Raw genomic sequence first — 17199 nt, 5'->3', positions numbered from 1 at the left:
GGAGCCTGCTTTCTCCTCCTCTCTGTCTGCCTGCCTCTCTGCCTAGTTGTGATTTCCGTCTGTCAAATAAATAAATAAAATCTTTAAAAAAAAAACTGCACAGACAAACAAATCTGAGAGAATTATTGAGGTATCGCTTATATCTTCTGATCAAGAATAAAGCCTAAGTGATTTTGGGAATCCGGCCTAGCCCAAAACAGGCTTGAGCCCGCGGAGGTCGCCCGGGTGAAAATTTGCCTCATTTTAGACAATGGCTACAGCAAATTAAGTACTAAAGAAAAACCAAGAAAGCAAGGCCACCTCCTCAAGGCAGTTCTATTAGTATGAGGACCTGAAGCTACGGGTCGGTATGGAGAGTAAATGTCAGGAGAGCAAGGGATCCCAGGACTGTAGCAAACACGGGGCTGAATGACTAGCGCTGGAACTGAGGCTGGAACCGAGGCTGGAACCGAGGCTGGTTAGGGAAGCAAGTGCTGACACAGAGGAGCTGATGAACTGGGGGCACAGGGGCAACCGCTGGAAGACTGGTGGTCACAGGCTAGTCACAGGAAGCAACAGGCTTCACAGGACAGCGCGAGTAAAAAGAGCAAAGGTTTCTCCCTCAGACCCCCAAGCCTCAGGAGTGTGCACCCTGGGCCACTGAGCCAGCCTCCTCGCTCCCTGGCTTTCCAACCTGCATCCTCTCATCCTAATGGACTCTCTGGCAGAACACACTCCAGTTCATTTTCCAGAAACAACTCTTTGATCACGTAATACTCGTGCTCAAAAACCCTCAAAGGCTCTCCATCACCTAAACCCATGATTTACAAACAACAGTGCCCAAAAATAGTCACCTCTTGTGAGGGCAGGCGGAGAAAAGAATGAAGAGTTGGGAGTACTAGTCCCCTGTCCCCTACCTCACTATGGGGCAAAGGAACCTGACACAGACCAAGGTCACACTTGGAGAAACAAGTTGGTTTATAATCTTCCACTCTACCCCAATTTCTTTTTTTTATTAAGATTTTATTTATTTGAGAGGGAGAGCATGAACAGCGGGAGGGGCAGAGGGAGAAGCAGACTCCCCACTGAGCAGCGAGCACGATGTGGGGCTCCATCCAGGACTCTGGGATCTTGACCTGAGCCGAAGGCTTAACTGACTGAGCCCCCCACGTGCCCCAATTTCTGCCACCATCTGGGTCATGGCCACTCAGTTCCTTGACTTCCCTATTTGTGACTGATGGATTACCTCCGGCCCCTCTTTTGGCCCGCTCTGTGAACATGGACGTGGGACTTTAAATCATTTTTACTTTGCCAGCCGGCACGATATGAAGTTTTATCGGTAGCAGGTGGTAGAGACATTGCAGGAAGAAGGGGTTTTACTTCCTGCTTCCTGTGTGCTCACTCCACAGGCTCCCGCCAAGCTCCAGGCTTTCTTGGTGCTCCCCTTCCGCGGCACTGGCTTCCACCAGGGCACAGCGGGTAGCAGCTAGCTTCCCCTGCCACCACCTTTTGGGGGGGTCGTTCTGTACCAAAGTATCTCTGGTGAGACACCTCCCCTGTAAATGGGAAACAAGCACCCTCCCAGGGCACATTTTCAGCAAGTCCTAGAGGGCGGATGTCCAGCAAGTTCCACTGACTCAGCCCAATGACAACTTCTATAATTAGGCGTGGATCTCGGCTACCGGTGGAGAGGGGAGGCTCTCACAGCTCTAGGGGAGTGACTAGTATGTATTATTTCACACTGTATCTGCTTCTATACTCTTTTTAAAGTTCTCTTTACTTCTCACTAGACAATCCCTCATTACTGCAGTCCCCTGTCACTGCTGACAATTATGTTAAACTTTTCCTGCTCAAATCCCTCTGTGGTTTCTCTGTCTTGATTGGACCCAGACTGACCCGCCTTGTTATCTTCAGTGAACACTCCTCCGCTTTAGCCAACCACTTGCCAGGTCACAGCTTGTACTTTTTGTCATCACACAAATCTCTCTGCTTCCTCAATCATGAATTCAAACATTACATTTTCTAACCACAACCTACCATCTTTCTAGCTGGCTTGTTCAGTTTCTCCCATGACAAGTAGCCCTTAACCTTGTAGGGATCTTCAAAGTACTGTTTTCTAAACTGATTATAGAATTTTACTTTCCTACAATCAGGCTCTAATCTCCCATTGCTCCACATCATAGCTCATACACCTTTCAGACTTCTAACTTTTTTTAAATTTTCATAGGTGTAGAATTTACTTTTCTATGATTACTAATAAGGTTAAAGCATTTTTTTAAAAATTCTTTTTTAGAGGGGGAAAGAGAGTGGGCAGGGGAGAAGAGGGAAAGAGAGAATCTTTTTTTTTTTTTTAAGATTTTATTTATTTGACAGACAGATATCACAAGTAGGCAGAGAGGCAGGCAGAGAGAGAGAGAGGAGGAAGCAGGCTCCCCACTGAGCAGAGAGCCCGATGCAGGGATTGATCCCAGGACCCCGGGATCATGACCTGAGCGGAAGACAGAGGCTTTGACCCACTGAGCCACCCAGACACCCCGGAAAGAGAGAATCTTCAGCAGGCTCCACGTACAGCACAGATCCCAACCAGGGCTCAGTCACACAACCCTGAGATCATGACCTGAGCAGAAATCAAGAGCCTGATGCTTAACCGACTGAGCCACCCAGCTGCCCCTAAAGCATTTTTTCATATGTCAATTGGCCATACATATTTTCTCTTCTGGGAAATACTTGCTCATTTTCATTGCCCACTTTTCCACTGGTTGTTTGTCTTTTTGTTATTGATCTGTAGAAGTCTGTAATACATTAGGGAAACTAAACCAATATGTTTGTGACTATCCTCTTGTACTCTTGTTTTTCATCATGGTGTAAAATGTGGTGTGTTTCAGGAAATAGAAGTTCTTGATTTTCAAAAATAAGATATTTTATTTCACTCTCATGTAAAAATAAATCCAGAATCGGGCAGTCCAAGACTAGCATGCAGCTTCATAGTCATTAGAAACCCAGGACTTGGGGCGCCTGGGGGGTTCAGTCCTAAGCATCTGCCTTCGGCTCAGGTCATGATCCCAGGGTTCTTGGGATCGAGCCCCACATCAGGCTCCCGGCTCAGCGAGAGCCTGCTTCTCCCTCTCCCTCTGCCTGCCATTCTGCCTACTTGTGGACTCACTTGAGCTCTCTCTCTCAAAAAAATAAAAAAAAAAAAAAAAAGAGGGGCGCCTGGGTGGCTCAGTGGGTTAAAACCTCTGCCTTTGGCTCAGGTCATGATCCCAGGGTCCTGGGATCGAGCCCCACATCGGGCTCTCTGCTCAGCGGGTAGCCTGCTTCCTCCTCTCTCTCTGCCTGCCTCTCTGCCTACCTGTGATCTCTGTCTGTCAAATAAATAATAAAATATTTAAAAAAAAAAAAAAAGAAAGAAAGAAACCCAGGACTCTACTCTCCTGCTACTTAACCATCTTTAGCTTCCCACCTCATGTTTCAAAATGACTAATGTGAACTTGGACTAGCCAATAATGGTTTCTTATTATTCTTAGATATCAGTCCACAGCCACAAGCAACAACAAAAGAACAGATAAATTGGTCTTCATCAAAATTAAAAATTTTGTGCTTCAAAGGACACCATCAAGACAGTGAAAAGATGACCCCAAAATGAGAGAGAGTATTTGCAAGTCATATCTCTAATTAGGGACTAGTATCCGGAATATATAAAGAACTCTTATAATTCAATAATAAAAGTAAAAATAACTAAAGATGGGCAAATTATCTGAATAGACATTTCTCCAAAGAAGATATACAAATAGCTAATAAACTCGGGGAAAGATCCTCAGCATCATTAGTGGTCAGGGAAATGCAAATCAAAACCACAATGAGATTCCACTTTACACCCATTAGGATGGACATAATCAAAGAGACCGAGTCAGAAGAGCATGCCATTTTTTTTTTTTTAAGAGAGAGAGAGCATAGTGGGGGCTGAAGCAGAGAGGGAGGGTTGGAGAATCTGAAGCAGATTCCGCACTGAGCATGGAGCCCAACAGGGGCCTCCATCTCTCCATCCACCTGAGCTGAAACCGAGAGTCAGATGCCCGACCCAGGTGCACCAAGAACATGTGATTTTTCATCTCAGGGTCAGAAGTTTGAGTCCCACATTGGGTTTAAAAATTACTAAAAAAAATTTTTTTAACTAAAAAAAAAAATAAAAAAGATAAGAACTAGTGCTGTTACGTGGAGAAATTGGAACTCTCCTACATTGTTGGTGGGAATGTCAAATAGTGCAGCTGCTATAAAAAAAGTTTTGCAGTGCCTCAGAATGTTAACATAGTCACAGTATGGTCCAGCAATTCCTCTCCAAGAGAAATAAAAATACATGTCCACATAAAAACTTGTACACAAATATTCATAGCAGTATTAGTCATAACCTCCAAAGAGTTCAAACAATCCAATGTTCATCATCTGATGAATGGATAAATAAAGTGGTACAATCAAATATTACTTGGTCATAAAAATGAATGAAGTGCTGATAGAGGCCACATCATGGATAAACACTGAAAACATATTGACCAGAAGAAACGAGACACAAAAGATTGTACATTGGGGAACCTGGGTTGAGCCGCTGCCTTCAGCTCAGGTCATGATCTCAGGGTCCTGGGATCGAGTCCCGCATCGGGCTCTCTGCTCAGCAGGGAGCCTGCTTCCCTAGCTCTCTCTCTGCCTGCCTCTCTGTCTACTTGCAATCTCTCTCTGTCAAATAAATAAATAAAATCTTTTAAAAAAAAGATTGTACATTATATGATTCCACTTACATGAAATGTTCAGAATAGGCAAATCCATACAAACAGAAAGTAGAACAGCAGTTGCCTAGGACTGGGGTGGGGGTTGAAGGGAAACTGGAAGTGACTGCTAATGGCCATGGGGATTTCTTTTGGGAGGAGGTGAAGAAAATGTCCTAAAAATGATTTGGTGATGGTTGCACAATTCTGAATATACTGGAAGCCATTGAATGATACACTTTAAGTAGGTGAATCTATACTACCTGAATTATGTCTCTGTAAAGCTGTTATTTTTTAAAAGGCAGTTGTGAGTTGAAAAGAAAAAGGCTGCTTGAGCTCCAGCCATCAAGTCTTCATTCCAAGCCATCAGGAAAAAGGAAGGGGGGGGAAATAAAACAACAGTCCTCCAAATACACACAGTTTACTAAGAAAAATTTATAACATATTGAAAAATTGAAAGAATAGTATGATGTCTCCTTCATACCCATCATCCAGATTTAATAATTAGTAACATTCTGCTATATTTCACTTGCCTACATAGGTACAGTGGCTATATATTTTTTAAAGATTTTATTTATTTGACAGACAGAGATCACAAGTAGGCAGAGAGGCAGGCAGGGAGAGAGAGGTGGGGAAGCAGGCTCCCAGCTGAGCCAGAGCCCGATGCAGGGCTCGATCCCAGAACACCGGGACCATGACCTGAGCAGAAGGCAGAGGTCCCAACCCCCCGAGCCACCCAGGTTTGACAGAGAGAGAGATCACAAGTAGCCAGAGAGGCAGGCAGAGAGAGGGGGGAAAGCAGGCTCCCTGCTGAGCAGAAAGCCTGATGTGGGGCTCAATCCCAGGACCCCAGGATCATGACCTGAGTTGAAGGCAGAGGCTTTAACCCACTGAGCCACCCAGGTGCCCCCGGTGGCTATATTTTTAAAAATAAAATGGGGCACCCGGTTGGTTCAGTCAGTAGAACATCTGACTCTCAATCTCAGTCATTGAGTTCAAGCCCCATGTTGGGTATAGAGATTACTTTAAAAAATTATGAATAAACTATTCTTATTACTTAACTCTAAATACTTCAATATGCCTCTCCTAAAATTAAGAACCTTTTCAACATAACCAAAGATTTATATCACAACTAAGAAAATTAACAATAATTCACTAATGCCATCTAATATTCAGTCTATAATAAGATTTATCTAATTGTCCCTAAAAATGTCTTTTAGAGACTTTTTTTCAAAGCAGCATCCAATCAAGTTGCCCTTCCTTACGGTCATAGTACTTTGTTTTGAGGCAAAAAAAAATCTGAGTGACTGTAGGGTTCTTCATCATGTCTCCCTCCTCTTGGGGCTCAATGTCCTGCACTGCTTGTTGTCTCAGTGTCTGGAAAAAGAGTTGGTTTATATACTTTGTCCAGTTTTCTAGTTGTTTCTATTAGGAGAAAAAGTCCGAATCACATAATCTTTCATGGGTAGAAGCAGAAGTTGGCTTAGTTTACTTTTAATTATTGTTCCATATCATGCAACAAATGAGACCTAATATAGTTCATTGTTGTGATAAGGGTTCCTTAGAGTTTCAGGATATTAACCTTTTGGTATATATGTTTTAAATTCTTTCCTAGCTAGTGTTTGTCTTTTGTATATTTCTTAATAGCTACTATACAGAAGTTTAAAATTTTGTAGATAATTAAATATGCCAATCTTTCCCTTTTATATGTTTAAAGTCTTTCCTCAAAGAAATTTATCTTAGGGAAATATTGACAAGTTCAGAAGATACATGTTTATGACAACAAAATCACAATCGGGGGCACCTGGGTGGCTCAGTTGGTAAAGCGTCTGCCTTTTGCTCAGGTCATGATCCTGAGGTCCCCACATCAGGTTCCCTGCTCAGGGGGATGTCTGCTTGTCCCTTTCCCTCTGCAGATCCCCCTGCTCATGCTCTCTCTCTCTCTCTCAAATAAATAAATAAATAAACTCTTTAAATAAATAGGGGAGCCTAGGTGGCTCAGTCAGTTAAGCATCTGCCTTTGGCTTATGTCATGGTCCCATGGACCTGGGATGAAGTCCTGCATCAGGCTCCCTGCTCAGCGGGGAGTCTGCTTCTCCTTTCTCTCTATCCCTCCCCCCATTCATGCTCTCTCTCATGTTCTCTCTTTAACTAAAATCTATTTTTTTAAAGATTTTATTTATCTATTTGCCAGAGAGAGGAGGCACAGCAAGAGAGGGAACACAAGCAGGGGGAGTGGGAGAGAGAGAAGCAGGCTCCCCACTGAGCAAGGAGCCCAATGCGGGACTTGATCCCAGGACCCCAGGATCATGACCTGAGCCAAAGGCGGATGCTTAACAACTGAGCTACCCAGGCATGGGTGGGACCAAAACAGCTACAATTGTACAGACTTGCTAACTTCTAGTTCTACAGGTCAGAAGTCCAACATAGATCTCACAGGGCTAAAATCAAGGTGTCAGAAGAGCTATGCTCCTTTCTAGAGACAAGTCTGGGGAGAATCCATTTGTCTTTTTTAGCCATTGGAGGCCATCTGCTGCTACAGTCTGAGTGTCTGTGCCTGGCCCCTCCCCAAAGTTTGCCTACTGAAATCCTCACTCTCAGATAGGATGGTTGTAGGAGGCGGGGCCTTGGGATAGTGAGGAGGTCACGAGGGTGGAGCCCTCATAAATGGAGTAAGTGTCTTATAAAAGAGACACCCCCCCCCCCCAGGGAGGAGCACCTGGCTGGCTCAGGAGGTGGAGCATGCGAATCTTATCTTGGGCTTGTAAATTCAAGCCCCATGTTGGGTACAGAGACTACTTAGAAATATAAAAATAGGGGCACCTGGGTGGCTCAGTGGGTTAAGCCTCTGCCCTCGGCTCAGGTCATGATCTCAGGGTCCTGGGACTGAGCCCCGAGTCGGGCTCTCTGTTCAGCAGGGAGCCTGCTTCCCCCTCTCGCTCTGTCTGCCTCTCTGCCTACTTGTGATCTCTGTCAAATAAATAAATAAAATCTTAAAAAAGAAAATAGGCCTCAGAGAGCTCTCCAATCCTTTTCACCAAGTGAGGACATAGTGTGAAAGCACTTAAGATCTTAAAAAAAAAAAAAAAAGGCAGTGGGCAGAAACCTGGGTGACTCAGTGGGTTAAGCATCTGCCTTGGGGTCAAGTCATGATGCCGGGGTCCTGGGATTGAGCCCCACATTGGGCTCTGTGCTTGGCAGGGAGTCTGCTTCTCCCTCTACCTCCCATTTCTCCTGCTTGTGCACTCTCTCTATAAATAAATAAAATCTAAAAAAAGAAAAAGTAAGCACTGGCTCTGAACCAGGAGGAAGGACCTCACCCAACCATGCTGGCATCTTGATCTTGAACCTTCCAGCATCCAGAACTGTAAGAAGTTGTTTAGAAACTACCCAATCTGGGGTATTTATTACAGCAGCCTGAATAGACTAAGACACCTGCTCGTCCCAGCTTTCCACTCCCTTTCTCCATCTTCAAAACTAGCAACAGCAGGTTGCATCCTCATATCACAGCTCTGCCCCACTCTTCTGCCCCCCCTTCCATTTTTAAGAGCTCATGTGGTTAGACTGGAACCACCTGGACAATCAGGGATCACTTCCCCATCTCTCTTAATCCCATCTGCAAAATCCCTTTTGCCAACGTCAGGTAAAAATTCACAGGTCCCAAAGATTAGGACATGGACATCTTGGGGAGGGCTCATTATTTTGCTTAAGCTGGAGAAATACAATTTAAAAAAAAAATGAAATAGTCTCCAAACCCAGAAATCATCCCCATAATGATAGTAGAGAAAGAGAAAACTTTTATTATTGAATAAGCATTAAACCAGAAAGTGATGTGCATCACAGGTGAGCTACTAAGAGACTGCAAAGACAGAAAGAAATCTCACCCTTTGAAACATCCAGACAGGGGCGCCTGGGTAGCTCAGTGGGTGAAGGCCCCTGCCTTCAGCTCAGGTCATGATCCCAGAATCCTGGGATCGAGCCCCGCATCGGGCTCTCTGCTCAGCAGGGAGCCTGCTTCTCTCTCTCTCTGCCTGCCTCTCTGCCTGCTTGTGATCTCTGTCAAATAAATAAATAAAAATCTTAAAAGAAAAAAAAAGAAACAGCCAGGCAGATACAACCTACTACATGCACGTTCTGAAGATACATATATATTAAGGAAGAGGGCCTGACAGTGCCATTTGTCACACATAGATAACCCTAACTTTACTTTGTAATCTGCGTAAATATCTGTTAGCTAATTGGCTTTATGGAGCTAAGAAATCCAACTTTCCAGGGGTGCCTGGCTAGCTTATTGGGTGAGCATGTGACTCTTTATGTTGGGGTTGAGTTCAAGCCCACACTGGGCATAGAGATTATTTATAAAATAAAATCTTAAGGGACGCCTGGGTGGCTCAGTTGGTTAAGCAGCTGCCTTCGGCTCAGGTCATGATCCCAGCGTCCTGGGATAGAGTCCCATATCGGGCTCCTTGCTCGGCAGGGAGCCTGCTTCTCCGTCTGACTCTTCCTTCCACTCTGTCTGCCTGTGCTCGCTCTCGCTCGCTCTGACAAATAAATAAAATCTTTTAAAAAAAATAGGGCGCCTGGGTGGCTCAGTGGGTTAAGCCGCTGCCTTCGGCTCAGGTCATGATCTCAGGGTCCTGGGATCGAGTCCCGCATCGGGCTCTCTGCTCAGCAGGGAGCCTGCTTCCCTTCCTCTCTCTCTACCTGCCTCTCCATCTACTTGTGATCTCTCTCTGTCAAATAAATAAATAAAATCTTTAAAAAAAAAAAATCTTTTAAAAAAATAAATTAAATAAATAAATAAAATAAAATCTTAAAAAAAAAAAAAAACAGGGACGCCTAAGTGGCTCAGTCAGCTAAGCATTCGACTCTTAATTTCGGCTCAGGTCATGATCTCAGGGTTGTGGGGCAAGGCTTGTGATGGGCTCCATGCTGGGCATGGAAACTACTTAAGATTCTCTCTCCCCCTCTCCCTCCACCCCCCAAAACAACCACAAAGAAAAACATAAAAACCAATAAACAAAAACCAAATTCTCATACCTTTATGACAGGAAGTAGTTTTGCAACTCGGAGCAAGGTGCCAACCAAAGTTAGGCTCCTACCCTCCCACAGAAGCTGGGACATAGCTATCTCTAAATACTTTTTTTAAAGATTTTTTATTTTTTTATTTGACAGAGACCACAAGTAGGCATAGAGGCAGGCTCCCTGCTGAGCAGAGAGCCCGATGTGGGGCTTGATGTGGGTTACACTGAGCCACACAGGCACCCCTCTAAATATTTTTTTAAAGATACATTTATTTATTTGAGAGAGAGGGGAAGAGAAAGTGCGCTTGCACACACAAGAGCAGGGGCAGGAGGGGCAGAGGGAGAGGGAGAGAAGCCAACTCCCCGCTGAGCACAGAGCCCATCTTGGGGTTTAATCTCATGACCCTGAACAGAAACCAAGAGTCAGACGCTTAACTGACTGAGCCTCCCAGGCGCCCCAGGGATGCCATCTCTCTAGAAGTTCACATCAAAGAGATATTCCCAGGTCCTTGAGAAAGACACTCCTGAGTTCCAAAGCTGACAAAAGGTCTACGTAGTCTTCAAAAAGATTTACATACATTTCAAAGAGATGAGGAAGTGCTTAAAATTACAAGTTTCTAAGGTAAATGCTTTGAGAAAAGAAAAGGGAGGGAGATATCATGACTTATTTTTTTTTTAAGATGTTATTTATTTATCAGAGAGAGAGAGGGTGAGAGAGCGAGCACAGGCAGACAGAATGGCAGGCAGAGGCAGAGGGAGAAGCAGGCTCCCTGCAGAGCAAGGAGCCCGATGTAGGACTCGATCCCAGGACACTGGGATCATGACCTGAGCCGAAGGCAGCTGCTTAACCAACTGAGCCACCCAGGCGTCCCTATCATGACTTATTTTTAACGGGAAAATTAAACCCCTTACTTTATTTTTTTTTTAAGATTTTATTTATTTCTTTGACACACAGATCACAAGTAGGCAGAGAGGCAGGCAGAGACAGAATGGGAACCAGGCTCCCCGCTGTGCAGAGAGCCCAACGCGGGACTCGATCCTAGGACCCTGAGATCATGACCTAAGCTGAAGGCAGACGCTTAACCCACTGAGCCACTCAGGTGCCCCTAAACCCCTTATTTTAACTGTTTATTTGTCCTTATAATCTCCTCCCTGTGTTAATATAAAATAATCACGGTGAAAATGTTTTAATCATCACCATTTTTTTCCTTTCTCTGGAGAAGATGAAACCATCTAAATCAAGCAAATGCATAGAAAAACACAAAGCAAAGCAATCCTCAAAAGTGCGATAGAAGGACGCCTGGGTGGCTCAGTCCATTAAGCGTCTACCTTTGGCTCAGGTCAAGCTGCCAGAGGCCTGGGATGGAGTCTGCATCAGGCTCCCTGCTCAGTGAGGAGTTTGCTTTTCCCTCTCCCTCTGTCCCTCCCCCTGCTTGTGCTCCTGCTCCCTCTCTCTCTCAAAGAAATAAATACACTATTTAAAAATTTTTTTTTCCGGGGCGCCTGGTTGGCTCAGTGGGTTAAGCCGCTGCCTTCGGCTCAGGTCATGGTGCCAGGGTCCTGGGATCGAGTCCCGCATCGGGCTCTCTGCTCGGCAGGGAGCCTGCTTCCCTCTCTCTCTCTCTCTCTGCCTGCCTCTCCATCTACTTGTGATTTCTCTATGTCAAATAAATAAATAAAATCTTTAAAAAAAAATTTTTTTTTCCTTTTAAGGCCAATAAATTTTCACCGAGGTCCATCAATGACATAAGCAACATCATTATCACATAATTTAGGCCTTTCAGTAAATGTTCGATCTTTCCAAATAATTTTTTTCAAGATTTGAAATACAAAGATTCCCATGCCCATCATCTAGTATCAAAGTCTTATTACTTTTTAAAAGGTTTATTTTAGAGAGACACAGAGAGAGAAAGAGAGAGGGAGAGAGGTGGGGAGGGGCAGAGGGAGAGAATCTTCAAGCAGATCCCCTACTGAGCGTGGAGTCTGATGTGGGGCTGGATCCTACATCCCATAAGACCATGACCTGAGCAGAAACCAAGAGTCAGATGCTTAACTGACTGAGCCACCCAGGGACCCCTTGAGTCCTATGATGAGGCAGCAGTTCAAGATATGGACAGAACCTCTGGTGTTTACTGTATGTGTGTAATGTCTTAAGTCTTGAGGATACACCGCTCCTATGGGGTCATTTTTCACATTAGTCTAAATCAGTGCTTATATTCTTGAACAGTCAACTGACCAGACATAGCAGGCATTCATTTTGTTTATCCATCTATACTGGGACCAGAGAGAACTTACCTCCCAAGGTTAATCTCGTGATATCAGATCTGAGTTCCGCAGTTTCGATTTCTAGTGTTTGTTAATTCATTGTTTTTGCTTTTTTATTTTCTACATCAACCCTCCGATCAAACCAGTCAACAAAAGATACCTGTGTTAAATTGAGAGATTGAGGACACAGAGGCACAGTAACGACTTCGAGTTTGTTATAGTCAAAAATTACTAATAAAGATGGTCCCTCCTGCACTGTGCCAATAATCAGAATGTTGGATTTGGAAACCCAGATCATGCCCATACCAAGAGCCTGATGTAGAGCTATCCGGAATACGTGGTTGTGGGAACCATTACTTGGAGTGCAGAAAGAAAGAGTAGTGTACCAACACTTTTTTTCTTAGTAATTGTGATTCTTTTTTTTTTTTTTAAGTAATTGTGATTCTTTCAAGTAATGGTAATAACCACTTCCAGGAGGGGGACATCAATGTAGCCTATGAGAACAGTAATCAATTTTCTAGACTATCTCTTTTCATTAAAGTTCACTATCAATATCCATTATTCTAGAAAGGTCCTTTGTAGGAACCACAGTGCAGTCTTCCTTGGGTGCTGACTTCCTGTGGTGAAAGCTAAGTTTCTCCTTTACTTTGCTGACCATGTGGGTGATCAGCAGCACTTGACAGTGTACCTTTCAGCTAGGTGACAGCCTGTCTTTCTTCCGGAATACAGTTACATAGACGAAGTTTCCCAACTGTTAGAGGGGTTAGACTTCTTGAGGCAGGTCCTTCCAGGTCCTATGACCTTAAGTCTCCAGGTTTCTAAGAAAGAGAGAAGCCCTTTAAAATACTGAACATGAGGGAGAGTCAAATCAAAACCACACTGAGATACCACCTTACACCAATCGGAATGGCCAGAATTAGCAAGACAGGAAACAACGTGTGTTGGAGGGGATGTGGAGAAAGGGGAACCCTCTTCCACTGTTGGTGGGAATGCAAGTTGGTGCAGCCACTTTGGAAAACAGTGTGGAGATTCCTCAAGAAATTAAAAATAGAGCTTCCCTATGACCCTTCCATTGCACTACTGGGTATTCACCTCAAAGATACAGATGGAGTATTATGCCTCCTTCAGAAAGGATGAACACCCAACTTTTGTATCAACATGGACGGGACTGGAGGGGATTATGCTGAGTGAAATAAGTCAAGCAGAGAGAATCAATTATGGTTTTGCTTATTTGTGGAGCATGAGGAATAACATGGAGGACATGGGGAGATGGAGAGGAGAAGGGAGTGGGGGGATATCAGTGGGGGAGACAAACCATGAGAGACTGTGGACTCTGAGAAACAAACTGAGGGTTTGGAGGGGAGGAGGGTGGGAGGTGGGGTGAGCCCGGTGGTGGGTACTAAGGAGGGCCTGTACTGCATGGAGTGCTGGGTGTGGTGCATAAACAATGTATCTTGGAACACTGAAAAAAAATTTAAAAATAAATAAAATACTGAACACGAATATGAGAAACTTCAGTTAAATAAGGCACAGGAGCTGGCCTCAGACCCAAATTCATAGAACTGCCAAACTAAGTTCAAAGGGAGAGAGTGCGTGCTTGCTTACAGGGGTCACTTTAAATTTTAATAAGCCTCTAGGTCACTTTAGCCTGGTAGACTGCTGAATCTTAGCCAAGGAGTTTGATTCATTTGCTCTGCATATCCAGAGGACTGAGGCTTACAGGAACCTGCCAACATTGGCATAATTCCTAGACAACAGAAGAAATAAAATGATTTCCTTTGTCCTAGTCAGTATGCTCCAGTATACCAAAAGTGGGCACTGTGTGCATCAAACAAGCCCTACAGCACTGTCTGAACACCAGCTTTTGAAGTGGGAAAATTTTCAGGCCCTCTAAATGTCATATATATCATAACGAGACAAATCTCTTACCTTCTGCAAGCATTGGCTAGTTTTATGAAATCCAACTTCCTCCAGGACCCGGGTAAAACTGGTTAGGGAGATGCTCTGGGGCACACCTTGGGAGTGGCCTGTACAGAATTCTACTGATAAATAGTGCATCTCTTTAATATATTTTGAATAATTCCATCCTTTTGGTAGGCATAGTTAAGAGTCAAGTGTTGGGGCGCCTGGGCGGCTCAGTTGGTTAGGCGTCCGCCTTCAGCTCAGGTCATGATCCTTGGGGTGGGGAGTCCCCCCTCCCCTGCTGGGATCAAGTCCCGCATCGGGCTCCCTGCTCAGTGGGGAGTCTGCTTCTCCCTCTGTCTCTCCCCCTGCTTGTGCTCTCTCTCGCTGGCTCTGTCTCTCTCAAATAAATAAATAAATAAAATCTTTTTTTTAAAAAAAGAGTAAAATACCTTTAAAATGTCCTTCTATTCAGATGGTTTTGTTGATGAAACAACACTAACTGGGGCATAAAAAATAGTGTCAGATAGGGGCACCTGGGTAGCTCAGTGGGTTAAGCCGCTGCCTTTGGCTCAGGTCATGATCTCAGGATCCTGGGATCGAGTCCTGCATTGGGCTCTCTGCTCGGCAGGTAGCCTGCTTCCTCCTCTCTCTCTGCCTGCCTCTCTGCCTACTTGTGATCTCTCTCTCTGTCAAATAAATAAATAAAATCTTAAAAAAAAAATAGTGTCAGATAATTCCCATAGCCCGGTCAAATTTGGCTTCTGTTTCAGTCCCTTGGTCCATTTCCTTTGGTGAAGCACCTTATTTATTTATTTTCCACTTTTTTTTTTTTAACAACAAAAGTTTCTTACTGTAGGGAGAAGAGGGCGTCTAAACTTGGAGTTACCATGTGTCCACAGTCCCACTGCAGCTGTAGTCGGCAGAACAAAGTCTAGGGGCTGAGCATTTTGCTGTAAAGCCCCTAATGAATCAGCTACCAGTTTTCCAGGAGATATTCTGTCCATGAACAATCTTTTTAGCTTTTTTTCCTTTTTTTTTTTAAAGATTTTATTTATTTGACAGACAGAGATCACAAGTAGGCAGAGAGGCAGGCAGAGAGAGAGAGAGGAAGTGAAGCAGGCTCCCCACCAAGCAGAGAGCCTGATGCGGGGATCATGACCTAAGTCGAAGGCAGAGGCTTCAACCCACTGAGCCACCCAGGTGCCCCTCTTTTTAGCTTAATAAAGGAAAAAATCCTCCAGTGTTTTGTAAGTTGTGCTGTTGCACGACCAGCACCCAAACAGATATTAACTAGCAGTTGATTTTATATGCTGCTTTGAAGTCCAGAACTAAGAACTACAGCTGTAGGAACTAGTATGAACCGTCTGCATGCACAGGTTGAATTCCAGACAAAACGTGAGCCTCCAAGGTCGGTCGGTAAGTCGTCATAGCACAGGAGGCCTGACGTTGGCCACCTCCAGGCAGAGCACATTAGCTGTGGGTAAATACTATGACATCTGCATTCTGAACAAGAACATCATATAAATGAGGTCAGAGTTTTCAATATTTGGAATCCCCAACACTGGGAGAGAGGGTATTATCAATTTCTGTTGTCCAAACCCTCCTTAGATTCCAGAAACCGAACCAGAAGGTCGGGAGGATTGTCATGCATTTGCTTCGCCAGAGAAAACTGTCACTCCCTGTCTGCAATATCGCACTGGTCTCAAAACAAAACTGTCTTAAGTTTTTTTTTAGTCAGTGGTTTGATCTGCAGAATGGGTTGATTCCCTAGCTTGTCACTGTCTGTAGTCGCGACAACAGACGCCCTCAATCTTCTACCTCGGGCTAGTGATACTTCAATTTGTCTAGTGAGGCCTTATGCCCCTTATAAAGCAAAAAAGTATAACCAAGCCAAAGCATCAATCAGTATTACATTGCTCTCCGGTTTCTGGGGCTGCCAGCAAACCATCTACATTTTGAAAATTACAGATCCCTCTAGTGGAACAAATTTCTCCAAGTTTTCCTGTAAATGATTAGAAAAAGCAACAGGGGAGTCAAAAACCCCTGAGGAATTCTTTGTCCTAAATACCGGACTCCTTCCTAAGCAATGGCAAACAAGGTTTTGGATTCTGATGCTGCTGGAACAGGAAGGAGGAGGGAGGGACATGAGGGACATGAGGCAGGGCTGGCGACAGGAGATGCTCTTATGAAACTGGGCTCCCTAGGAGCAGGTGGGGTGTTAGGACTCTGGAGTGGGGAGGCCAGGACATAGCATGTAACCGTCAGAAGCAAGGTGGGCATAATTACCACAGAGCGCAGGAAGGTCGGATGTCACCAAGCCTGACCCACAGGTGTCTAAGGAGATGACTCCCAAAACATGGCGTCCTAGGGGCAAGATAGCACAGACAACAAGGGTATTGCTTTATATACAATGAAGATTAGATAAGCAGCCGTCTAAGGTGGCTATAGTTGGCTGTATCCCCCTCAAAATTCCTATGTTGAAACTTAATCCCCAATGAGAGGGAATTTGGAGGTGGGGCCTTAGGGAGGTGATGAGGTCATGAAGGAGGCGCCCTCATGACTGGGGTTAATGCCCTTATGGAAGAAGCCCCAGAGAGCTCCCTCACCCCTCCTGTCATGTGAAGTTACAGTGAAGAGACGCCTTGGCTGTCTATGAACCAGGAAGCGGGTTCCCAGCAGATACGGAATCTGCCATCACCTTGGTCGTGGATTTCCCGGCCTCGGATACATGTTTAGGTTATAAGCCCCCCCCCAGTCTCCGATGTCTTGCTCCAGCAGCCCAAACAGACGAAGACAGCAGTCAACTGCCCCAATGGAAAAGTCACAACCCTTTTCCTACTGTAATAGGAAAGGCAGGCACTATGGAAGCCCCTGAAACCCTACCCCCTCGACAAAAAAATCCTCTAGTGACCAAGATAGTAAATAAAAAACGTCACATCCCCCGACAGGGGCGCCGGGGATGGCAAAAATTAGCGTCACCCTCAGAAAATTAGATGATGCTATAGTCACGGTCCCCTACCGTATCCCCATTTAATTAGTCTGGCTCCTGCCCAGTAATAGTCCCAATTACATTTACTGGGCTGGATGTGGTATCTTTACTGGAGCAGATTAACACAGCCTCTGGCAGGTGGCAGGTGGCTACAGATTTGGGAAAATAAATTTTTTCATGCCCATCTGGAAGAAAAATCAAAAACACTTTCCATTCTCATGGAACAGACACCAATACGGATTCACAATCTTACCCCAGGGCTATGTTTTTTCTCCTG

At 44.6% G+C, this 17199-nt stretch overlaps 1 protein-coding gene across 3 annotated transcripts in view; it reads right to left on the bottom strand.

The window, feature by feature from the left end:
- The window catches only part of ARHGEF6 (Rac/Cdc42 guanine nucleotide exchange factor 6), a 131488-nt gene that overhangs the window by 104837 nt on the left and 9452 nt on the right, over nt 1–17199 (bottom strand). Inside the window, exon 2 of one of the 3 annotated variants that reach the window (XM_059385981.1) lies at nt 16220–16297. The exons of the other annotated variants lie outside the window; for them this stretch is intronic. The gene's annotated coding sequence lies outside the window, so the exon portion shown is untranslated. The remainder of the gene's footprint in view (nt 1–16219; nt 16298–17199) is intronic. 3 annotated transcript variants of the gene reach the window in all.

The sequence above is a fragment of the Mustela nigripes genome, chromosome X (genome assembly GCF_022355385.1).
Source record: "Mustela nigripes isolate SB6536 chromosome X, MUSNIG.SB6536, whole genome shotgun sequence".
Classification (NCBI taxonomy): Eukaryota; Metazoa; Chordata; class Mammalia; order Carnivora; family Mustelidae; genus Mustela; species Mustela nigripes.
The sequence above is the reverse complement of the archived record's forward strand: the minus strand, read 5'-3'. Positions and strand labels throughout refer to the sequence as shown.